Below are 27,530 nucleotides of genomic sequence, written 5' to 3'. Positions count from 1 at the left end.
GAGTCTTTAAGAAGTGCCGAGGTTAAGAAGCCCATTGGAGCACTATTTTAAGTCACAGTTGCTGGAGGTGAAACACTTTCCTGTTGTTCTGTATTAAAAATAAACAGGAAAAAAACAAAAAAACAATCCAGATCCAGGCTGTAAGAGCTGATGAAACTCCAGAAAACACTTTAGTGGCTCCATCGTCAAACATGCACTGAGCACTTAATACCTGTTGTAACGTGTAAAGTGGCAAAACAGTGGCAATCTTCTCGAGCTTCTCAGCTGACATTCATCCAATTTAAATAGCCACTTCATCCAGAAAAGGGTTGCAGGGGGGCTCGAGTGTAGCCAGCCAACCGTGGGTGAAAGGCAGCGGACAGTGTGGACAAGTTCATAGAACAGAAGGCGCTGGATTGAGAGAACATGCAAACTAAAAAAAGGACTACTTGAAATGCCCACGTATGGCTGGACTCTTCAGTTACTCAATCAGTCGTAGGTATTTGTGTAACATATGGTTATATAACTGTACACCCATTGTGGTTTCGGAGAGGCCTGAGTGAAACCTGACCAGTTGTCTCATGAGATGTCACTTGATTGAGGGTTGGTCGGTGGGAGCAGCTCGAGGTCGCAACAAACCCGAAGCCTGCACTGAAACGTCAGTGAGTCAGTTGGTTCATTTATGTCCGAGACCCCATTGTTTCAACGAGGAAGTTGAATTTGTGTTCCGATAACATGATAGTACAAGTCAGTGATGGAGTTACAGGTTTAAGGTTCAGCTGTAAAACTGTTTATTCTTTTTAAGTCTGCAGTTCAAATCACTTATTACACAACAGAATATGTAATAATGCAATAAAAAACACACACACACACACACACACACACACACACACACACACGCATCGCTTGTGTCACAGACCTGCATCATGACGACACGGCATGAATCAAAATCCAGAGGCAGACACATCAAACCAAACTCTTCAGAAGGTTTCAAAAACACAAACTACTGTTTCAATAAAATGTCCATAAACAAATGCTTTCCTAATGTTTAGTTGGTGTACTTATTAATCGAGGCTAAAATCGCTTGAAGTGCAGCAATAAAAGGCCGTTTTGGTAACGTTTTGACTTCAAATCAAAGTATATTTATATAGCACATTTAAAAACAACTCGTGTTGTGCAGGTTATTAAAAAATGTATATGCAATTGGCTGTGCCATGAAACGTTAAAACCAGTCTTTGGAATTAATCTGGGGTCAAAGGTCAGGTCACAGAGTTTCTATCATGCCTTTAAAGTGATTTGTGGCCTGGACAGTAAAGGCGTAAAAGCAGTTTATACTGGTTAATGCATGGGGTGTTAAAGTGAGCCTCCATTTCAAACCACCTGAACTCACTTTAAATCCACTTATGGTAGCAATTTGGAGATTAGAGAAGCCTAAACATCATTGTGTACTACAAACAACCAGCCCCCCCCCCCCAAACTTCTCTGGGGCAATCCCAAACCACAGCCATGCCAACCCAGCAATATAATCTCTCCAGCTGGTCCTGAAACCGAGAAACAGAGGCCTTCTCTCCACAGCTCAGCTTCATCATCACCACAACTTCAAATCATCGTGTTTCAATTTGTCAGTTTGCATAAAAAGAACCAGATTAATGGGGCGACTGAGTTGCTGCAGGATGTCACAACCAATTCTATTGTGTGATTGTTGAAGTCATTGGGGCTTTCATATGATTTTTATGGATAGAGCCACGGCCAGAAAGTCTGTTTTAATGCTACTTCCTCTCAAGAAATACTCATGCAATCACTTGTAAAAAAAAAACTGAAAACTTATTTTCTGCTTAAAAAAAAAACACAAAAAAAACCAACAGCAATGTAGAATGGTGTGTGCTTCTGCAAAAAAAAATTATTACTTTTTTGAATTTTCATGAATTATTGTAATCAATTAAACGAGATAGTGAAACTATCTAGTAAATGGAAGATTGCCAAATGAAATCCCTGAAATCGCAATAGATTCCAAGAATATAAAGTGAAGGTTTCTGCTTGTCCACCTGCCTTACACACCGAATGGGTTAAATGATCTCATTGCTCTGATGTGTGCACGTGATTAATAAAGGGGCTTCTTTCTTTCTACAAATTTTCAGCTGTGAACTTGTGATCAGGGACTCCTGTTTTTCCAAAGACGATGACCTCATAAAGCATGTTCAGCTAACTAATATAAACTTTTACAAGATTTATCTGCCAACCATTTTGTGGGACAAGCTTCAAAACTTAATTATAAACACAAAATTAGGTTTTTTCCATTTTATTCCCCACCTGCAACTACACACACACACACACACACACGCACGCACGCACGCACGCACGCACGCACACACACACACACACGCATGCACACACACACACACACACAACAGTGCTTCTTGGCTCTGGTTGGCGTAGCCAGAAGTCAAAAAGAAGTCAACAGCAGCTTTCCTTCCTGTTAGCTTGACTCAGCAAGATTTCTTAAAAGCTGTGACCTGAAGGCACCGATCCAACACCATTAAATCTAATAAGTCTCACAAATCCAACAGTTCAGCCCTGTAATAACCACATCATGCAGTTGTCTTTACCCCTAGATGCTTATTGATGGCTGTGAGACTGTCTCGATTGTATAGCAAAAATTATCATTATACTCCATTTCATAAATACTGCGTTGTCAGCGTTTCTTTTTGCGTGTAATGTTTTAATTCACCCTGTGACATTTTTTGGCTGGAATGACAGTAAAAGTCACTCAACAGGAAGTGGAGTAATTGTTAAAAAAAGAAAGAAAATCTACAGAAATAGATCTGTCTCACATTTCTTGCTGAACTGGCTGGATTTCCTTCCAGCGGTTGATGCAGCAGATGTGCAGAAGTTAAGGAAGCACCGATCCAGGTTTTTTCACTTCCGATCTAATCCGATACCTGAATTTGGATATCTGCCAATACCAATATTATTCTGATACCAGAGCTTTATTTGCTTTAATATTATTATTATTATTATTATTATTATTATTACAATTGTTGCTTTTATATGAGGCAATAATAAACTCCTCTCGACAGTAAATTATGAAATGTAGGAATGTATGCATGTATTCTCTCAAAAGACAACTTGAGGTTAGCATAAGGTCAGATAGGAAGCAGTACAAACTAATTTCTTCACTTTGGACAATGTGGGGGTCTGCGTGACGTCATCATCTCACCTTAAACTAGTTCTATCTTTAAAACCTCAGAATCACTATATTAATCCCAAGAGAAATTCTTTATCAATGCAGCACAAACTGCAGTGTCTCCAGCTCTAATGCAACACAAATGATTGGGGCTATTTTCAGGGAGTTTAGCGTGGAGGAGGACATCCAAACAGCAACATGTCATGAAAAGTCGCTACTTCCCTTGCATGCTAAGTTGGCTACACACTGTGAAAAGGATTTCCTGACTCATTACTCCACATCTCATTGTGACCCGCCTCTGTTCAGGAAATCCATTCCACATTTCGCAGCGAGCAGAGCAGCATCAGGGAAACACACGTGGACTCATTTTAGTAAAAGCAGACAAGGCTTCATGGATTGGAAATCTCCACAGGTTGGATCGGAAATTTCTGATCAATAAATGTTCATATCGGAACCGATACCGATACTGAATCAATCGGCCCCGTCCCTAAGAGAAGTGTTAGTCATATAAATAATGTGAAAACAAGCATGATACCATCTTACTCATCTGGGTGAATAGCTGCTACTTCAGAATAAACAGTAGTAGTGAGAACTATGTGAAGGGAGATAAAAAAGCGGGGGCAAAATAAAAAATAAAAAAAACACCAAACAACATTCTCAGTGTGTTTTGTTCAGTTTTTACTATTATTAACACTCAACACCACCTCCAGCCCAAACACACTATTCTTTGATAATGGGAGCTTCAGGGAGATTGTGTTAGACTCTTATCTGGTTTCATGTTTTCTATCACACCCAGCAGCAGCAGCAGCAGCAGCAGCAGCAGCAGCAGCAGAAGCAGCAGAAGCAGCAGAAGCGGCGGCAGCAACAGCAGCAGTCCAACTTCATAGTGAAAACATCCAGAGTAGCTTGTATTGGCTGAGTCAGGGCAATAACTCTCACACAACACAGCCACATTACTTTAAAAGCATTAATTCTGCGTGTGCATTCATTCAGTCTGTAGACTTAAGTGTGAGAAGTACTTGAAACCGTCACTCCTCAATGATGGAAACTAGCAGAGGGGATGTTTTTGCTGGCATCATGATTAGGAAGGGCTGCTTGGTGGTGGAGTGGTTAGCCACTTGCCTCTTGCCACACAGTGAGAATATCTTGGAGCTCTGTCTGTGTGGAGTTGTTGGTTGCTCTCCCTGTTTCTCTGTGTAGTCTGGTCTGACTCCCACAAGTTAAAGGTCAACTGGTGTCTCCAATTTAGGTGTGACTGAAGATATGTATGTGTTTACAGAAAGCTGCCATGATCTTTGCCCATAATCAAATGGGAACATCTTCAGTTCCCGGTACCCTAAATTGGATGGGAGTATTGAAATGAATCCTTATCTTTGCACAACACATGCAGTCTTAGATTAGCACCCTACATGTACCAATGATGTCAAAGAAAGTCATTATTTCCTGAAGCAAAGGTACATCTTTCATTGTTTTGTTTGCGCAATTTATCAGCACTGTATGAATCATCATTGTAAAGTGTTTGAAACGGTTTCTGCCTGCTCGCCGTATGCAAAGCGGCTGCGTGAACTCACCGTGCTGCTGGTGCGTCCCGGGTCCTCCGCCCTGCGCCTGCTCCTGCTCCTCCGTCTGCGCCATGCTCTGCAGGGCGTGTGTCATCACCTGTCCGGTGAAGCTCGGGGTCTGCGTGGACTTGTCAGCCACGACCAGAGTCGAGGCGCTCGGCAGAGAGTCGCAGTCGGAGATATATTCACTGGAGGGGCGACAGGAGGGCGAGTTTGATCTCTTCTGCGGCACGATTGGGTTGGCATGGGTTTTGCTGCACCACGAGTCGGGTTCTCCTCCTCCTCCTCCTCCTCCTGCTCCCCCTCTTCCTCCGCCTACTACCCCTTCTCCTCCTCCAGTGGAGATGGGGTTGCAGCCGTTGTTTGTACGGGACGTTTGCGCGAACGCTCCAGCGGCACCGACGGGTTGTGGATCTCTTTCGCTGTCGTCTGTCTCCTTCACTGCGGACGAGCCATGATCGGACGGGTTCGGTGGTCTGTTGGACGAACGGAGCGGCACCGTCAGCTCTGGCTTTCACCTGACGCTTGCGCACGTGCGGTACCGCGACGCAGCTCAAGACCGGACCTCTAATTTTCATTACAAATTTGGGGATTTACATCGTTTCACATTGATCCAGTTTATTTGATCAAACGTGTGCCAGTAACGTGCATGTAAAGAATGCAATTTCATCTCAGTTTGCTTTCACCCACTAACCTATATCCAGAGATGTGGCGATAGTGGAGGAGTTTATGTGCGCTCCGTGTTCCCGTTGAGGCTGCAGCCCGGGTTTCCTGTCCGAGCTGGCCACCTGGTGCGTCTACGTTGTTTGACACAAATTGCAGAGTGCTGCAGCTTTGCGCTTGATTTATAGGAAACAAAACACATAACCCGGCACGTAGGAAGCTGCTGGAGTAAGTTTCCAGGTAACTGCGTCACAGCCAAGCAGTCTGTGAGACGAGTATAGTCAATGACCTCGTTTTTATCTAGCACATTTAAAGATTTTGGATTTCACGTACTCCAGTCGGATAAAATAGTATGTGTGTGATTTATTTAACAGAAATGATCGTATGGAAAATCCAATTCGGAACACTTTTGCATTTTAACCATCAAAACCAAACTTTGTCGCCGCGCTTCCTGTTTGTCCAGACTAAAGTACAGCTTCCCCAGTGCACGGATTCCCAGCGGTAATTACTCGACCCGGTGCCAAAACGTCGTGATAGTCTGGCGAAGCGTCTTCTTGTCGACAAATTCAAGTTCATGCTACTTTAGTGGCGTGTCTTCATCATCTTGTTTGCCTTTTACGCATTTTTACGCACAAGGACAACAACCGCGATAGAAGTGGATGGGATGACTGTCCACAGCGGGAGCTTCCCCCCACCCGGTGTAGTTAAGAGAGATAGACGCGTAAAAAAAAAAAAAAAAGACAGACAGACAGACAGACTACACACCGGGAGGCAGGCGGCCGCAGCGCCAGGACGGAAAAGCATCAGGCGCGAAAGAAAGTAAACGCGCAACGCTGATGTCAAAATAAACAAAACACTGCTTCTGTTGAGGTGTCGCGGTGAAAATTGTTTCTACAAAATCCGGCAGACTTAACTTTCCCCACAGCGAGTTTATAGCTGTCTGTGTCAAAGCGGGACACAGCAGGACAGATTCGCCGTCACGTGGAAACGTGTCGCAGAAGTTCGACACGGTTTAAGAAAAGTGTTAAAATAGTTCAGCAGCTGTCACTTGGAAGATGCGCGCCTTGTGGATTGCCTTCTGTATTTGTATAGCTTTCACCTTCGAAACGAAGTGGTGCGCGTGCACGTTGACATCTCCAGGGTCTCGGCGATAAAGACGAGATTGTCATTACTCATTACAGTAATTAGTAATAACAAGTGGAATAACTACGGAGTCACAAGTCTCACCCCCAACTATTAAACTGACATCCAACACCAAGAATGAACTCCGTGACCTCGATCACAACAACACAAGGCGATGAGTTTATGAAAAAGATCCCAACATTTAGTTGAATAAAATGTGTTATTCACTCAAAGATTGGGTGGCTATTAAATTCGGGAAGGTGCAAAGTCTACTAAGTAAAATAAAACGCAGGTTATCCTCTGCAGCCTAGACGCTACGACAAATCACATGTGATTTACTGCAAACACTTTTCCTCCCGGGAGATACGCCATCTGCCCTCACCTGAAGCGCCACATCTGCCGCAGAGTCAAATGCACCGGCGGCGAAGCGAGAGGGTCGCTGCAGAAGCGCACCCCGAGATTCGCCTAAAGTTATAAACGACGCACAATTTCAACAGGGAAATGAAGCTTTAAAACTCGGATTTACAAGTATAATTATTAATTCCGAGTCGTTATTTAAATTACGCACGGATCCATCTTCTTTAGTGACTTACACCGACTGATCATGCCATTAAAAAGTGAACAGTAGTAGAAACAAAATATTTAAAATAATATCAATGCACAGCTATAAGTGCGGTGGTTTGCGGCGTGGCTGCGCACTTGCCGGGACACGCGACGCAGCGAAACTGCATTTCATTTGCGTATGAAGTATTCCAATTATCCAAATAAGAATAAGAATAAAACAACACGCACGCCGCTGCTCACCGTGTCCAAACTCACCTGGACTGACGCTGCATGTCAGAGACGGACCATAACTGTGCGCTCCCACAACAGCTCAATTTGGCTTTATCAAAAAGAAAAGTTAAAAATATTATCAATATGCGAGGGTCGTTATGATCCACAGGTGCAATGTGAGTAAAGAATTAAGTCCCAGGAGTAAAAAAAAAAAAAAAATGACAGTAAAGAAAGATAACACAAATCAAATCAATTCTAGATTTTGCGTACTTGTGGTTGAAAAAAAATTTTTTTTTTGATTATGTTGGATAATCCGCCGCAGAGAAGGTGAACAAACTGTTCTGTGCTCTTCTGTGCTCTTCTGTCTGCCTGACTGTCTTCTGTGTGAGAGCTGTGTCAGAAACGCTCCTTTATAGTCTGTGTGGGAGGAGTTCTTGAGATGAGCCTTTCAGTCGCACTCGATCACACCAGCGCCACCAAGCGACGTCCAATCAGATCATTTCTTCCTGTAAATTACTCAACGTTCTGGCATCCAAAAGGTCGAAAACACATTTTTTTACTGTTTCAATTATATCTCTATGTTCGAATCACACACTTCATGGAAGACATTGAATAAAACTAATGCATTTTCTTTTTTTATTCACACATTCATGAATTCCCTGCACCCAAAGGTCACTGCAGTTTATGGGTTGTTTTATTTTTTTTTGCACAATAATTCTCTGAAACTCATCAGCAAATATCTGTTCGGCTTTATTGCAATCTACTATATATTCAAGTCTCGTAATTTAATCTCTAATGCAAGGCGTGTCACACACGTTTTAGTCCACGGCTCACATACCGACCAGTTTTTTTTTTTAGTGGGCAAGACCCATAAAATAGTGCCATAATAGCATTTAATTTCAAACTTTGGACTTTTCCTTTGTTGTGGTTCAGAGTGTACCAGATAAAAATGTCTATATTTGAGCAAAACCAAACAATTACTACTGAAAATGACAACAATCTCAATGTAAAGCCAATTTTAATCATGCAAAATACAGTGAAATATCCCCCCCCCCCCAAAATCCTCTCTCACTGTTATGCATGCGTTCAGGAACTTCAAACTTTACAAACTTAAAAAAAAAATCACAAGTTCAAACGTTTTTGTTTTATTCTTTGTGAGAGATGGGTTGAAAGAAGTACAAAGAAACATTGTTTTATTTAAACAAACTGGTCCTGTATTACTTAGAAGTTTATATATTTATGGGAAACTGTATTCAGTAAACTTTGACACTAATACATGTAATAATTGCATTTTTGAAAAGAGAGTTGTTAATACTGTATATTTTTAATGCACATTACATGTTCAGAATTACATACATTTTTATCAAAGCAAAGGATTGAAATGCTGCTGCGTCTCTGTATTATGAGAAGTATAAAGCAGAAGTGTTGTGTTCTCCTGAGCTTCGCTGATTCCACAAACATGCACCGCCTATTTCAACATTTAGCACAACTGTGCAATAACATTTTCTGCCCCATCCAACAATTTACTATCATTAGCTTGGAGGAAACATGAGAAAATGCACACATTACCAAACGTCAATACACCCTCACCAAATGAGAAATACTCCCCAAAACATGATTGAAACTAGTGATAACTATAACTCAGTGTTGAGAGGTATTGTAATGACATTGTCTTAGTTTTTCCAAGAAAAAATGAATACAGTTGTAATATATATTAATAACAGAGGTGACACATCTGAGGTTGTGCATCATTATTTTTCACACTATGCTTTACCAAAAGCCCACCATGAACTGAAACTACCCAAACAAACTTCCTTTAAACAAGCGTTTCCCTTCGAGCACAAAACCAAAGAGGACAGCAGTTGATGCTGAAACACTCCTAATTTGAAAGAAACTGACGCACGCACTCGCAACATGACATGGAAGTTATCATGGACTTGTGAATCATCTTCAAAACCATGTTGAAGGTGTAAATTGTTATTTAGAGAGATTTCTGAAGAAGTGAATCTATGAAGTCACTTCTGTCTTGGAAGTGGAACATGGAAATTAGGAGGTTGGTTGAACCTTTTGTGCAGGAAAGGGCTGAAATCATGTTGCGCCACACACACACACACAGAGAGAGAGAGAGAGAGAGAGAGAGAGAGAGAGAGAGAGAGAGAGAGAGAGAGAGAGAGAGAGAGAGAGGAAATCAATGCAGACCAGACAGAGTGAGACAATCAATACCATTTACATGTGATCAATATCAATCAATTTCCCGGAGTGTGGGAAAATGTATGTGAATGCCTCTAAATAATCAGTTTTCTGGGGGTTTTCTTTCTCTTTGTATTGTTTTTCAGGCTTTTGTCTGTGAGGTGGCTGAAAGTTTAGGAAAACCTGAAGACGGTTAACTTAACTGCCCTTAAGGCAGCCACCGAAAACTAGATTAGAGGAGCTTCTGAAGGATTCCAAGATGTAGTATTTTCATAATGTGTCTTAATAAACACACTGTCCCATCTATAGATAAACATCATGTGTTTAAAAATGTAAAACTGACAAAAAAGACTTATATTAAAATGTACAATTAATCTGATTTAATTCAAACTGATATTTTTTTCATATATTGGCACAATTTTTCTGGTTTTATGGTCATAGAGATTATAATAAAACTTTTTATTTTTCATTCCTCTCCTTTTTTCTCCCCCATATTTGTATTCACTGTGAGAAATAGATGCGAAAGTAAACGATGGTAATGATGACGTATGAAGCAGAGAGCCATGTTTGGTGAGTTTATAAAAGTTGCAAAATGCAACAGCTCTTGGAGAATTCTGTTTGGTTTTTTTTAACTTCGGTGCCACAACAAAGACAAACTTTAAAGTTAAGCAACGTTTCAAGTGAAACCCCATTATTTTTGTGCTTTTGTTTCAGAAAAGTTTTGCATTAACATGGCAGTGTTTTGAAAACGGTTCACAAATACTGAAAATGATGTCGTTTCCACGTTGGGTCAATAGCTGGTGCTGTTGTTTATTTTTGTAATGAAACCAAACAGAAGTGCAGAGGACAATGCCGACAAACTTTAATGAGCACACAGACAAGTGGATGGATGACGATGTTGGATTGACTGTAAACTACAAAACTACCAAGTCACAGGAGAATATGAACTGGGATTCGAACGTGGGAGGCCGCCATTGTTGTTATTATCCATCTACTGAGCATGTGCAGAAGAACTGTTTACTACGGTGGTGGTGCACAATGTGCAGTAGCACCGTTCCTGCCACCGACAAGGGGATGGGGACCAAGCGTTTCCAGAAGCAGTGTTGCCACAGTTACTTTTCTGCTTTGCAGACAAGAAACTCGTCTTATTGGACACTACAATAGCAACGCACAGTGACTTGGATAAGTAACTTTAATCTGATTAGTGGTTTGGAAATAGTAACACGTTAGATTAATAGTTACTGAAAAAAGTGGTGACAGTGGGGGTGTTCTGCATGGTCGCTTTCATACACAAGTGCATTAAAATGCTTCCCGCTTCACTGTGACGTTTGTGGTCGGCCTGGCTCTCCTCAGCAAATTTGTTTAAACAGGCAAATGATTGTTGAAGCGGGACACCACTGGAATAATCGGAACCTGACGGAGTTTTATGGCACCATCCAGGCGCCCCCGGGGGATTGAAGGGCAGTTACGGATTCCTCGCGACAGTAGATGCCGTTATCCACAATAGAGCATGAAGGGCCGTAAATTAGACTGCAGACCAAACCCGGCAATCTTGTGCTGCTGTGCAAACAAGCCGATGGCTGTAGGTAGTCACCGTCTGCACGCCAGGAGGATAAATTCAGAACGGAAGTGATGAATATTTCCCAGGTTGTCCATAAAATCCTCCAGTGTTTTTACTGGCTGAACATGAGAGGTCACAGTTACAGCCATGGCAGCAGCAGGTAATGTTGGCAATAAAGACTTTAGCACTTACTTTACGAGTATTGTCGCCACAGGAGAGGCTTCACTTAAGCTCCTCCAACCCGATGTGTGAAAAATAAAAGAATGCGTCGGGTAGCTGAGCCATATTAAATTCCCCTGAGAGATATTTAAGCATTAGTGCTTAAACACATTAGCGTGATGATTTAAATTAAAGGGGAATTTTTTTTTAAAGCAAAGCTGGAATTACATGTTTAATTTCAATTAAGTTACAGCTAAAGCTTTGCACTGAAATGAAATACATTAATACTACATAAACAGGTATAAAGAGATGGAAGAAACATCAAGCAGAACTAAAGCAACCAGAGAGGTGATGTCCATCTGATTTGGGTTGCAGAAGCTTAACACATGCCAAATAATAAATAAATAGTCGTGCAAGCTTTTGAAGACTCTTGTTTATGTATGAAGGTGAGAATCATAAATCCAGTGTTTGTCCTCATTATAATGATGCTAAACCAAGGCTGTCAAACACATTTCAGATCAGGATACAGCGGAATTTCATCTTGAGTCGGCCAAACTAGTAAAATACTGACATAATAATTTTTAAATATGAACTTCAAAACGTTACTCTTTTGTGGTGGGGAGTATATGTGATCAAAATGTTTATACTGTCACACAAACCAAAAAAACGATTCCCAAAAAGGATTTTGATCTCATCATAAAGCCAATTTCAATGAAACCCTCTGGTACAAAATACAGTGAAATGTTAAAATAAAAAAAAAAGTTAAAAAAAAACCTATATAGCAATATGTATGTTTTTACACAACGTCAAAATCTAGAGTCTCCAAATTTGTTTCTATTTAATATTAGTATTTGTACAAGGGTGAATACACGAGTGACAGAGTGGAGTCCAATGAATAATGTCCCACAATCTCAACCTCGAGCAGCTTATCTGAGACAATAATCCAGCAGGAACTCAGCACTTTGTGACCATGAGCCTCAAAACCCTTAAATAAGACTTACATTTCCATTAAATCTGTTACCAGCTACAAGATACAGAAAGATAAATCCCTTTCTTTGATAGATGCAGGGAGACAAATGTTGTATTTCTTAACATTCAAACGTCATTTGGTTTCATTTAGTGTGTTTGTGCATGCGCAGCCATCTCACAGACATTACCTAATGGTTATTGACAGCTAATGGAAAGCCAACCAGTTCCCATGCAGTGAGGCGTGACGACCCCCACCCCCCCCCCCCCCCCCCAAATGAGACAATACTGACCACCTGGACCAACACTGTGAGTGTGTGTGTGAGTGTGTGTCGGTAATATTGACCACTGGCTGGTTGTAATGTGAGAGGTCACAACACAATAGCACTGTGACTCTGAAGACCTAACACCATGCTGGGAGAGCTCACAGCTACGTGTCAAACACCACCCTGCCACGCACACTCACATTTCAGCGCAGTCTGGGGTTTTCTTTGTTGTTGTTATTGTTGTTTTCAGTAGCCCCGTGCCTCGGCGTGCTCAATTACGAGTAAAATTTCTAATTATTAGAAAGAATTGCCACCACCAATGTCGCTTTAATATTAAAAAAAACAAAACGTGTGCTACATGTCGACCTGCATTGCACCAAACTGCAAACATGTCAATAGCACATCAATCTATTTGCTAACATGCGGCTTAGAATTGATCGTGAGTTGCTATTGAGACCAAGTTGCAGCCAACGTAAAGGAGGAAATGCAAGAGTAGGGAAATACCAATAAGCCTAGAAATAACAGTCACAACTCTCCAAAAGGTGAACAGAAAAAAAAACAGTTAAAGAAAACTTTTTCTTGCATTTCTTATAAACAATCATTAAATCATCGCTATTCTAAAAGCCTGAAACAAACCTCAATAAAAACATGATGACAAGAAACTAAATCAGGCGGGAAAATATGCCAAGTCCAATTGCTTTTATGAAGATAAATTGATTTATTTTGCCCTGAAGGAAATTCGCTTTTAAAGAAGGAGTTCCGCATTTGCGCATATAATATATATACACATATTCATTCAACATGTAACACAAAACATCCGTCAGTGAGACGGACGGTTCAGAACTGCAACACAGCAACACAATGAACAAAACATCTTTAAAGATTACATGTGAAAAAGAGGGATTACAAATACTCACACTCCTGTAATTATAGAATAGTTTTTGGGAACTTGTGCTATAATCAAGTTATTTACAGGTGATTTACCTGATTTATATCAGTCGGGTAATACTTTGTTATGGAGTAAATACACACTTTGAAGAATTATTCAATCCATTTGAGCTATAAATTGATGATGCTATCAGAAGACATTCCTGCTTTATATCTACATTTATTTACAAAGCGTGACCTACATGCATATATAGTTACTGCTATCAGTATGCACCTGCAGAGGATCTGAGGCCGGTCTTCTTTTTGTTGCAGCCAATGAGGTACAGTATCTGATTTGTGTGTATTTTGCACAAGTTCAGAGTTACTTCGGATGGTGGACATGTTTTCTTAAGTTTGTAATAATTCCTTTTACGTTAGTGTGTTTGGTATTCACAGTTGATTGGTGAAGTTCAAGGATTTAAGTTGACAAATAAACAACTTGCAAGAAAAGCACTTATGGGAAGTCGTAAGTGAATCACATACCTGCTGCTGACTAAGCAATTAAAGATGCTCAGAATGTAACTAACTCTTTGAGAAAAGTGCTTTTTATATACAGTGTAAGCAATGTAAACAGTCAATACAGTAAATTGCAGTACAATCTTTTTTTTTTAACCCCCTCTATTTGTTTAAAGATAAACAACGTTCTTATCTAAATACCTCCACAAAATCTACTTTGCCATCTGAAAGACACCCCTGAAGACTCATGACGCCAACAGTTCATTAGATATTACTCAGTCACCAGCAGATTAACCCTTGATATACACTGTCCATGCTTTAATTGAGTCATTATTTCCCTCTGTGAAACACAACTAAAGTGAACGTTAAACCTGTGAAATCATTCCATTACGGTTCTGGTTTTCCAAAGCATGTAAACCCCTGATACTTTAATATTGGTGGCAGTATTGTTAATATTTGGAGTATCTCTAATATGGCTGTCACATATTGTTTTAATATATTAATCTAAGACTTACTGCATCTTACCAGGCGCATGTTGCTCAACAGACTGAATCTGTGGCAGATCTCCGGCTTTAAATAGAAACAGAGTGGTAATCCATTACTGCACGATTCATTACTGTAAGAGTACTGAGAACTGTGATGAGCCTGAAAAGAAACACCACAGTGGATTGCTTTGTCGACTGATTTGCGATGAATTCCCTGCACAGCGATGAAGGACGTTAATCTGAATTATAAACGGGCCCTTCTATGTTTTCCCCTGCTCATCTTTCCTTCTATTTACTTCCTTTTAGCACCGTCTTGCTGACTGACACACACCGTTTTGAGCGGCGTGTGTGTGTGTGTGTGTGTGTGTGTGTGTGTGTGTGTGTGTGTGTGTGTGTGTGTGTGTGTGTGTGTGTGTGTGTGTGTGTGTGTGTGTGTGTGTGTGTGTGTGTGTGTGTGTGTTTGTGCACTCTAGTGGTACAGTTGTTCTCACTTTGCTGTGACCAAACACACCCCTGTACATACAACCACACACAGAGACGCCACATGTCGCCAATCGGGAGTTTTAACATCTGTAAGCTGCAGCGTTGTTGCGTTCTAATGAAAAAAAAAACCTCAAAAGAATTGTCAACTTTAACGTCCCAACACATTAAGAAACTTGAAAACAACCACTGATTTCACATTTTCGTCATCTCTGAAAAGAGCAGGTGAATGCACCATGGATACTAATGAAGATGTGAAGACAAGGAAGCTTTGCAGTGAAAGAAGTATTGTGAGAAGAAACAACGAACAGCGAGAGGTTCAGTTTCTGTTATGGAGCTTACGCAGCGGATCAAGATTTATAAATGGTACATTTCTCGTTTTTAAACAGGGTTTACCAGCAGACCAGACACAAGAACGTCACATAACAGACGAGTGCATTTCACGATTTATCCAGTGTCTCGCTTCATTTGTTCCCATTGGCCAGAGCCTCCAGCCCTTTTTGTTGAGCTGAAGTTCTAAAGTTATCTTGTTCAGATTGATACTTTGTTGTTTAAACTCTTACTTGTGTTGCTGCGTCCTTTCAATACTGCAGCCTCTCGTCTTCATGAACCCCGACTTTCTTTCATATATCGTCTATAACAAATTCATTTTCTTTATTTTTGTATATTTGACAGAATAAAACGCATTGGAATCTGTAGAGAATCTGTATGACTGCAGGAAATATAGAATAATGTGAAAAGTCAGATACTATATAAATGACCTGCTAAGATTGTGTACGACTTCATTTAATTTCCATTTTAACATGATGACTATGAGAAATTAGAACGATTTAACACAGCTGTTAAAGTTTGTTTGTGTGTTTGCTTCTTTTAGGAAGTTAGTTGAAACAAATCAATGTTTTCTTTAATATTTTTACAATTAACTTGTTGGTTTGGCCAGATTAGAGCCTCTTGTGGGCCAGTTTTGCCCCCCCTGATTGAAGGCATGCTGGGATAACATTTATCTTGGTCAATTACCTTAAATTTCAGGAACTGTGTCAAAGGTCAGATGTAAACAGTGTTTAAATTTCACAAACAGCAAATAAATTTACTTTGAATCTCAATGCATTTAATGAAGCTTTTATATAACGGTAAGCGCCTGAGACCAAGCTCTTCATGGAGAACGAGTTTCAGGAATTAGCTTTTCTTATTGATTTCGTGTTTTAAAGTTGTTGTTTTTTTCTTTTCATGTTTAAATTTCCTCTGGCTTTTTCATTCACAGTTGCCAACTTATCTGCTTCATCTCCCGCAGTGAGCGACGGAGGCCAACGATTAAAAGAAATTCTGAAATTGCAAAATTCGGTGAGAGCTGCCTTGTGCAAGAAGTGAAGATTGTTATTGGAAAAGAGAGACGTGTGGTTTGTGAGTTAACCAGCTACTCTGAGTGAAGAGAGGAAATGGAAAAAGAGACATGGTCTCTCTAATTGAGGGTCTCACCGTGTTTGTGTTGGTCTGAACTGCCATGTGGGGTCAAATCAAAGAATGGAAACACACACACACACACACACACACACACACACACACACACACACACACACACACACACACACACACACACACACACACACACACCAAGTTGAAAATTGAAATATACATAGCGTGCTGCTTGCATGCAATGTAGAGATGGCGTGAGTGCACTGAATGAAAGGAAACCCTAATTCAAACCAGGTTTCAGGTTAATCAGCAATAGTATCTCTTGTTGTTGGGCAATAAATGAGTGAACATTAAATCATGACATGATAGTCAAAGTTGTTTTAAACTCATGAGAAACACATGAAATAATGACATTCAATTCCTTACACTTTGATGCTTATGTTCGTTGTTGCAGCTCACATGCACCCTCTCACACACACTCTATATATAAATGGGAAGAAACCTAAACACAACTCAAGTGAAACTTGAGAAAAAAAACAACTACTCAAAATATGATATTTCAAGTCACAGGATATGCAGATTTCACATGAAAGAAGCAGAAACAGGAGATCGTGCACTCGGTGTTTCCCCCTGCTGAGAGCATGCCAACCATCACAATGTAATCTGTAAAATGTCATCAATATCAGGAAACGCTTAATATCAATTCCAACAATATGAACTAGGCTAGAAAGGTCAAATATGGTGTATTGATGTTTCTAGATTTCATATATAGAATATTTACATACTGGGACTCTAAATTCAAATGGCCCTTAGACTCCAGGTGTGCAGGTTAAAATCTTAAATATAGCCAATTTCAAGCCATCATTAAAACATTGCTCGCAATGTAATTTATTGGATCTATTCATGTTGTGTAATCTAATGTTATAATCACTGAATATCAATTGCTTGATAGAGGCACTTCAGGAAAAAAGACACGAACCGGCCCAGCAATGTAAATGCAAATCACTACATCATCATCATATCGCCTGTACATTTTCACCAGGAGTGAAAACAGATATCGGTCCGCATCAGACAAGAGCTGATGCTCACGGTGCCGCCGACAAGCAACGTGAGGCTTCGTTCCAACCACACACCTCTGCATACGTACTGGCATGCAAACGCACACTTCAACATGCAGCTCCATTGTAAAACATCAGCGCTGCAAAATTCACACACGCACGCACACACACACACACACACACACACACACACACGCACACACACACGCACACACACACACGCACGCACGCGCGCACACACGCACGCACGCACGCACGCACGCACACACACACACACACACACACACACACACACACACACACACACACACACACACACACACACACAAGGAAGCAAACAGTGAGTCTCTCAGATCTGTTCTGATAAGCGGTTGCTGACCTGATGCAAGACATTTCACTTCAATTTTACTGTAAGTTAAAAAAAAATGCAGATGTCTGAACTCATTTTGCCATTTTACACATTTAATGACACTAACATCAACAACAACACAAAGAAATTCAGATTCTTGATATAACGCCACAGGTATTTAGATTCGTAATCAGTTCTAATTATATCGAAACTGACAAAGGTGCACGTTAACGCCTTTATATGTTTGTGTGTGTGTGTGTGTGTGTGTGTGTGTGTCTGTGTGTGTGTGTCTGTGTGTGTGTGTGTGTGTGTGTGTGTGTGTGTGTGTGTGTGTGTGTGTGTGTGTGTGTGTGTGTGTGTGTGTGTGTGTGTGTGTGTGTGTGTGCTTGTTGTGTGAAGTTTCCATAGAGAACAGTGGGCTGACTCAAAAGAAGAACTCTGAGTTTCCTCCGCAGGCCTGCAACGCGGAGCATGAGTGGAAAACTATGTTCACACACCCTCCACCACAAAATGCTCAGAAATAATGAGAAAAAAAAGCATTGAGGTTAAAGCATTACACACTGGTGTTGGAATCTCACAAGCTGGTTCATTTCCAAGGAAAGGAAAGGAAAGGACACTGCAGACACACACATGCAAAAGAAAACAAACACCTTTCTTCCCCATTCCCAAAATCAGTTTGAACTCCAGCAGCTAGTCATGCGAGCTGGGATGTGCTTGCAAAGCACACAGCAATGCAGAAGTTTCGGGTGGGGGGGGGCGTCATGTGTTCAAAGAAGACCATTCTTTGATAGAATAAAAGCCATATGATATCAAGCTACAAGAGACGCCAGCAGCTTCCCTCCAGCCTGGACAACAATCAAACTCCTTCAAAGACACCAAGGAAGTGGTAACAACAACTGGGCATTGCCCGAGATTAGTTAAACCTGATGCTATGATAGAACTATTTAACTTTATGAAGATGTGTTGATTCTATTACAGTGATTGAGTTCTATAGAAAATGATATTAGGAGCAGTTATCAACATGTAAACCAATGTTACCTTTGCCACAGACACAGGGTCTTCATGCTAATCTTTGCCTAACTCACAATCCTACACGTCACATCAAAGACAACATCACACAGTAACTGAACACCATCTGACGACTCCTTTGCTCCGAGGTAATCTGATACATATCAGATTAAATGTTCAATAACATAATTATTAATCATTATCGATAGCCAAACACAACATAGATGGTACCCTGTGGGTGGACCGCACAACATTAAATGGTACCCAGTGATCCTTATGAGGTAAGAAATCCCTACACTGTGTATGTGTGTGTTGCACTGGCATCATGGAATACACACCACAAGTAACGAGGAGCACTTTCCCTGCAAAGTTGGAAAGGTAAAATGGCGGTGCCATGTTTTAGTGTGACGATTACGGGACGGTAAAGTTTGTCTCGATATGCAGCGTTTGGCTTTTTGTAGTACATTTAAAGGTAATCAACAAAATAACATGCAACCTGCTTCTTATCTGGAAAATGATTGAAATTTGTTTTTGCTTCCTCTTTTTGATACAAAATCACAAGGATTTAAAGTTGCCGTTGTTTTCAGCTGTTAATTGTTCAGCATTGATTAAAAACAAGAAGAAGACACTCACGTGTAACATTTACACGCACTCACGTGAAGAGCAATAATATAACAAAGTGCAGTCATGAAAAACTTTGCTGAAGTGGCATCAGCAACATCAACTGTGTGATTATAAAGAACATAAATATGAGAATGAACGAGGAATGTCAGGGAGACCTCATGCACATGCTGGTGAATTTCAAACCGTCCCCGATCGTCTGTGAGGTACAACTTCTTGGATTTGTAGATTTCTGTGGAAAGCCCCTGTGGCGAGCACAACTCAGCAGGTGAGGAACGGCGTCATGCTGCAACACAAAGAAATCTTCCGCGTCAAAGCGGTAGAACTTGAACTTTTGTGTTTCTGTTTACTTCTTCATCCGTGTTTGTTGCCTCTACCACCTCTGCGTCTCCCTCACGCTTTTCTCGCTTAGCTGTGTGTCACTTCTTCATTTGTGCATTGCTCTCGAGCAGCTGTGTGTGTGTGTGTGTGTGCGTGTGTGTGTGTGTGTGTGTGTGTGTGTGTGTGTGTGTGGGAGGGAGGTTGGAGACAACGGCTCGGGAAAGGTTAAAGGTGTTAAATGTGCAAAGAAGTGTGGCGTCTCTTTACCTCGGCAGGATTTGACGACGCTCGAGCAAGAAAAAGAAGCAAACATAAAACACCGAGTGCAGGAAGGGAAACGCCAATTCACACACGTTTATTCACGAGTTCATTTAATCATCACTCTATTTCGACTGAACTCCCTGGAATTCAGCGTTTTGAACGTCGTGCACAGGCAGCTGGACAAGTTGGACACAATCCGTGTAGAAGACAGAAGAATATGTGTAAATACGGTGCATTAATGTTCAGTGTGCACTGAACAAAGAAACAACTGGGACCAACGTGACTAATTACTTCAATTTGTAACACCTAAATGAATCAAGTTCGTCAAACTTAAGTTAATGAATTAGATTCATTTCAAACTTAAAGCTATGAATTATTTTAAGTTCAAAGACCTTTATATCCTGGTGTTACTATTTGAAGCAATTCAATTAAGTTGGTCCGACTTTTTCTATTTTCTTTTTCCAGTGTGTGATGCTGTTCTGCAAACACAATCCAGTCTTTAGCATGACACTGCCGTTTTTTTCAGCAGTCCTCAACACAACCCTCTTTTGTGAACAAACTGATCCAGCGAATTGACACTTCATTTAACTGTGTCGTCTATTGAGTAATTTATCAGCACATTAGTAAGAGTCCCTTTTAAAGTGTGTCAATGTCATTGCTGGATCAGAAGGCCACACACAGCAGTGTATAGCGTTCTGAATAAAATCCCTTGTTTTCTAGTCTCGCGCAACTGGAATTCACAATTTCCGTGTTCTTTCTCTGCTTTTTTTATTTTTTACACTTTGTAGAATCACCAATTACCAACTAAATGCATGTTTTTTCAAACAGTGAGAGGAAACTGGGTCATGAGAGAACATGCAAACTCCACATAGAAAGACATCGAAACCCAAATAAATTCAACCCGGGGCTGTTGTTGCTTTGAGGTAAGAACTACACTGGCGCAGGTGGATCTGGACACCACAAAAAAACACCACAATTCATCACATTTTAGATGCAGTTTTCAATTCGTATATGTATGTATGGATGCATCTGTGACTGACTGCACCATCGTGAATCACCTCGTTAATCTGAAGGGATTACAGTAGTTCTTTCCCCCCCTTTTTTTTAAGGAAACAAGACAGCTGAGATACAACAAAAAGGTCTGCAACACAAACGAGATACGTCTTTCATGAGGAGGCACGTGCGATGTGACAGTGTGTGGAAACGTCTGCGTGTCTTTTTCATCTGCGTTTCCTCGGGAGTGTCTTGTGTTTTGTACAGTGTTTGTCTTCCCACAGAGAATCGTGTGCAAGTGATGTGGTAACACACACACACACACACACACACACACACACACACACACACACACACACACACACACACACACACACACACACACACACACACACACACACACACACACACACACACACACAGTGGCATTCTGCACCTGGCTCTGCAGCATGACTGAAGTTTATCAGAGTTTATCTTGTGTAAACCAACAACACAGGTGTCTCGCAGGAGATCACTCGCCCCCTGACAGCCGCAGTCTGTTTCTGCAGTTAAACAAAGTCTGTTTGATGAGCACAACATGACGATCTTTTAACAATCCGTGCCGTCCAGCGATAACTGTCCAGTTATTCCTTTAAAGGTCGGCACACTTTGATCCGGCAGAGGCTGTGTGTGTGTGTATGTCAAGAATTTTTTGAGAAAACAACCTGAACGCTATTGATGATTATTGCACTTTGAATCACAAGAAATCATCACTGAAAATTGTGTGTCAAACATAAGGCCTGGGGCCTTAAAGTGGTCTGCATGCGGTTCCAACCCGGTCCAGCAACGCAACACTGAGGCCGGGGCTGGGTTATCAATGATTCTGCCGTGACAGGTACCGAACTAGCAGTACGTAATCTCAAAACCATGCCGTCAGGGAGAGTTTGTAAAAACAAAACAAACAAACACAAAAATAAACAAAACAGCATGATATAATTAACAGCTTGAGGAGATTTTTTTTTTGTTGGGGGGGGGGGGGGATTTTGCACAAGAATATTTCATTAAAATTGTCTTTATGTTTTGAGATTGTAGTCATTCGTTTTTAAGATAAGATAAGATAAGATAAGATAAGATAAGATAAGATCGCCTTTATTAATCTCACAGTGGAGAAATGTACTTGTTGCATACAGCTCTTGAGGACACATGAGGAAAGGAGAGGAATGTGCAAACTGTTAGTGGAATAGGCAAGGAAAGTGCACACAGTTAGTAGAATAAGAAAATAAAGCCCAACGTGGGGCTCGAACCCACGACCCTGAGGTTAAGAGTCTCATGCTCTTTTTTTTTTGTGAAAATATCAACATTTTCATCACGTATTTGCTGCGCCACAACAAACAAAACCTTTAAAGTTTAAATTTAAAGTTGATTATGACACTATTTCACGGGTCTGGCCCACTCATGATAAAATTGGGCTTTATGTGGCCCCTGAACTCAAATGTTTTTGATTCCCCCTGTATTAAAGCATTAATGTCACACAACAAAGTCCCGTGGGGGTCACATCAGATCAAACTAAGTCATGGAAAAGGCATATAAACCATATTGTGACTAAAATGAGTAGAAACATCTCACTGATTAGAAGCAATGTCCATTTTATGTCATTAGAAAGCAGAAAACTCATACTGCAGTCTTTAGTTTTATGTCATCTGGACTATTGTCTCACTAAGAAAGATCTCAACAAACTTCAGATGGCATAAAATCACAGATTGGCGTGTAGCTCTGTTTTGTCTTTGCATAAAATCTGGACTTCCCACAAACCTTACAGCCTGTTTGTTAAACTACAGTGTCATAGTTACTGTATACAAATAATACTATGTTTTATTTGCCTTTACCAAGAACTACTGCTCTCAAAAATACTTCGATATATCGAGCCAGCTCATACTGGAACATGCTGCCTCCTCAAATGAGTTCAAATACCACTCATGCTGTTTTTAAAACTAACCGGTTTTGAAAACTAACCTAAATCTGTGATCAATGGAAAAATAATGTTGAATTATGTGTAGCTCTGGTGGTTGTTGAATTGTCTAGTTTTTGTTTTGTTGGAGTAGACTGAATGTGCTTTGTTGATGTTCTAATTGTTTTTGTTGAAAGTTATATTTGAATCCTGTAAATGTTCTTTTCTTTTTTCTTTTTGTGAATGGACCCCAGGGAGAATGGTCTCTGCATTGGCAGAGACTAATAGGGATCCTTAGAATAAAAAAAAACAACCATCAAAAATCAACAAAAACAAAACAAATGCCCATCACAGCAGCTTTGTCTCCCCCTTGTGGGCCACCGGTCAGTGACTTCAGGGTGAGCTCAGCGTCATGATGATTGAAAGACTGTAGAAATGATATGCACAGTTTTCAATCTGTTAACTTGCTTTAATCTGGTAAATTAATTCACAGCATCAAGAAACTAAAAGGCTTTTCTTTTTGGTCGCGCGTGATGATATGAGGAAGTCCCCTTCTTGTCGGTGTTTTGGGGATGCCAACCTCAGAGGAAACCCTTCCTCCACCTGCCTCCCACGCATACACCTACACAGTGGAAACTTCTGACTCGCTCTCTCTCTGTCACACACACACACACACACACACACACACACACACACACACACACACACACACACACACACACACACACACACACACACACACACACACACACACACACACACACACACTTTTAATGCACTCTTACTTTCCTCCTCCAATTATATATGTAAATAACCTTACGACTCGAATCTCCACTATTAAATACGGTTATTTAGATTCTGATTAATTTATTGACCTATATATATATATATATATATATTTTTTAATCTAGTACAGATGTGTCACCCTCAACAATCAGTGCAGAAACTGCATGCAACCCAAATAGCAGTGATACAAAATACTATATATATATAGACAACATTTGGTGCAATAGCCACATTGTTCCATTGCCAATACCTTTATAGTGCAAAACAGTGCAACGTTCAAAAGCTGTGTCGTCCATCTGCGGCTTGTATTTTAAAAAATGGGCAAATCTGCTGAAAGACCTCAAATCCAGTCTCTCTTCAGAATCATGTGCAGCAACATATTTAATGGATTTAATGATTGTAAATGTGTCATTTATGAGCTAAACAAAACAAGAGAGCAAGTTTTCACCACTTCATTGCTGAACTGCATCAAGTCTTAATGTTGTGTCACGTCTGCTACTCTTTAACAATGCAGTTACATTGGAAACATGTATTAAAAGGTTTTTCCTCATGTTTTAATGTCATCCCCGAATTGGTTTGGACTGTCTGAATGCCATATGTCCAACACCCAGAATCTAATGACCTCTAAAGTTATTTGACTCTAAACGTCTTGCACAAAACATTTTTTTTCTTCTTTTTCAGAGTAGCTGTAATTCAATTCACTATTATTTTCTGTGTGATTCCTTTACAATGGATTCATCAAATGATTTGCTTCTTTGAACAAATCAAACTGAACTTGGTGAGAAGCTGTGTCAAAGACAAATGTCTGTTTTGACCATAGAACAGACAAAGTTTCTATCTAACCAATAACATGAAAAGACGAGACTTTAGGCTTGAAGATGGAGATAAAACAAATTCAACGCACACAAGTGAGTCACTGTTGAGGATGCAGAGAGAAGACGTGTGTGTTCTTCAGCCACAAAATATTACAATTGTTCCACAATGAACTACATTTTTCAGTGCTTCTTAGAAATCCCTCCGTGAAAGGAAACATGTCAGCATTGCTGCATAAAATGAAAATGAGTATGAAAATGGCACTTAAATCAGCGGTCAGTGAAAACAACCAGCTCACCTTATTGCACCTTCATGGTGCGATCAGCTGGAGGGGAGCAGTGTGGCCGGCCTCAGAGCTGGAACTTTACTACAACCCCCAAATTGATCTCCAACCATCAAATGATCCTGAACAAATGATCAGTTTGGTTTTTTTTTTTTTTTTTAATGAAAAAGGCAGCCTAAGTAAGTTTTGCCATGAAAAAATTTGCATCTCCTTGTCATACTAATTTCTACCACAAGATGGTGTTATGAGTCAATTCAAGATTGAGAGTAGAAAAACATCAATCAAAATCAAAATGATGCTGCTACCCAATAGACATTAGTGGTATCACAGTCATCTTACAAATTGTGCCTTTGAAATAAGCATTTTCCTCCAAAAAATATTTTTTCTTATATTTCATTTTGCATAAAAACGAGCCAGGACACATCTTTAATCCAGTTTTAGTTTAATTCCTTTTTAGAAAAGAAAAAGAAATCTCTTCACTTCAGTACATACACGTTGCACAAGGCAGGGAACCTTTTTTTTTTTTTTTTTCCTACCCCCAACCCTTTCTTTTATTCAAACCGGAGTTAAAAGCAGCAGCCCTGATGCGAACGACCAGCACCGGGTGAGCCAAGACTTCCCTTGGATCCAGATCACAGGGATGAACGACCGGCACGGAGAACCAGCAGACAGAAAACACGCACCTCGACTGTGGCCACCAAGAGCATCAAAACAGCCACGAGCAAAGGTCTGATTCAACTCCTGCAGCTTTCCATTTAGAGAGAAAAGTGTTTATCTTATCAAACCAAAATGTAATTTTTTTAATATCCAGTAAATTTGATCACAGAAGAAAAAGAACACATCTAAAACAATGTCATCCTCATCATGAACTAGGCGCAGGTTAAAACAGACTATTAACTGATACCGTCTATCACAACTCTAAATATGAAAAGTGGTTTGTCTCAATGCGTCTTCCGTCTGCGTCGGAGACCGAACACGGCCGAGTCATTCGAGGAAAACTTGGCCCCGGGCAGCTGAAACCACTTCAGACAGATTGCTGGTGTCGAATATAATCATATTATCATCATTAATATTATTATCATTTACAAAATCTCTGTACAATCAAATACACAAGGATGAAAAGGTCCCTCCTGCCAGTCAAGCATTTCAGAAGACGGGTCAAAGGTCAGATGTGTTCCAGCAGCAGGATGTTCCACCAGATTAGGAACCTTTGAGGACAAGTTGGGCGAAAAACACTCGACAAGCGGGAGCTTATCAGGAAACGTTACGTCACGGTGAGCTGTTGGGTAGCCTGGTGATCTGCTCCCAAACATTTACACTCTGTAAGAATTCTCCTGCACGGTGGTGTACCAGCAGCTCAGTTACACACATGTCACATTTGTGTTCGGTGCATAATTCAGTCGGAAACATCCCGTCACAAGCATCTGCCTTCAATAGTGTTGCAACAAAATCAGCAGGACTGAAACTTCGGGGGTGGGGGGTGGGGCTCTACAGGGTTGCATATTCTTTACAAAAGTATTCACAAACAAGTCGATTGAACTCTGGTAGGTTTAGACAAGAGGTGGTAAAAGACTGATGGGTTGTGTTACTGCATAGCTTGTTGGTTAGATTTCACCCGTTGGAGCTGCTCACAGTACCGAGAAACACAGACTGATCCGAGTACAGATGGTCCCAGTCGGAAACAAAAAAGAAATATATATATATATATTAAAAAATCCCAAACTCAGCTCGCTCTGAGAGCAGAGGGACTGACTCGGGAAAACAGAAACAAAAAGTTGCTTTAAAGAGGCTTTGCTTAAAAAGGCTGATTCACATTGTACACAAGTTGTAGTTCCAGAAAAATACCTTTCACACCACAGGTGGTCGTGCCCAATTGAACAAAGTGTGGTTTTTAGTGCTATTATGATAGTTTGCAGCCTATGAAAAGGTCTATACATACTCCACAATAGAAAATGCAAACATGCGGTTCATTTTGCAGAGTATGTATCCACCTTAGCAGTTCAGTCCCAAAAGCTACTTCAATAATCAACAGAATTATTCCAATGACGGCCTGTGACACAGGTTTGAACTGTTTGTAGAGTATGGATAAAGTCACCATGAAACCGGAATACATTGAAATAAGCATACAAACGGCGTACTGCATGTATTCTGCAGATACTTTTCATTAAGAGACAGTAGTGACAGAGAGCACATTACACATAATGTAAAAACATACAGCCACCGGTCTCCACAAGCACACATAAATGTAGGCAAACCTGTCTGGAAACACGATCCGCAGGACAACGACATGCGTCTGAGAGGTACGGCATGCAGCGCGGCCCATGTTTGAGCGGATTCCCGCAGTCTGACAGAGCACAAACAATCATACTGGTTCTATTGTGCCAACTGTATTTAAAAAAAAAACAAAAAACACACAAATCAAACAAAGATATAACAGCATTTCAAAAACCGAGTGGGGAAAACAACACAGGACCTCAGATTATTAGTACTGGCCACAGAAATAGGATAAAAATAAAACGACACACGTCTTCGAAAATGTTCCCCAAAAAAACAAACTCAGATATATAAAAGAAATTGTCGTTTTCAATGAATCGCAAATCTTTCTTCCAGGAGCCAATCTTAGTGGGGAGAAACAAAGAAACTTAGTGCAGGAAGCAACACAGGAAAACCCAATGCATGCAAAACAACAACAACAATAATAAAAACAAAACAAGGGAAGCGCAGAAGGAACGTGAAGGACACAAACACGGTGTGACCAGGCTGACATGCTGTGAAGGCACCCGGCTGGCGGGTTCAGACTAGAAGGAGGGGGGGGGGGGGGGCGGCACCACGCCACCCAGACTCGTCTCTTCATAAAGCAGAGTGGCACCTGACAGGTTGAGGTCACTGTTATCATCCCAACATGAGCTGGAGCAAGGCAAAA

This window comes from Blennius ocellaris (genome assembly GCF_963422515.1).
Source record: "Blennius ocellaris genome assembly, chromosome: 13".
In the NCBI taxonomy this organism is placed as follows: Eukaryota; Metazoa; Chordata; class Actinopteri; order Blenniiformes; family Blenniidae; genus Blennius; species Blennius ocellaris.
This window is presented reverse-complemented; position numbering follows the sequence as displayed.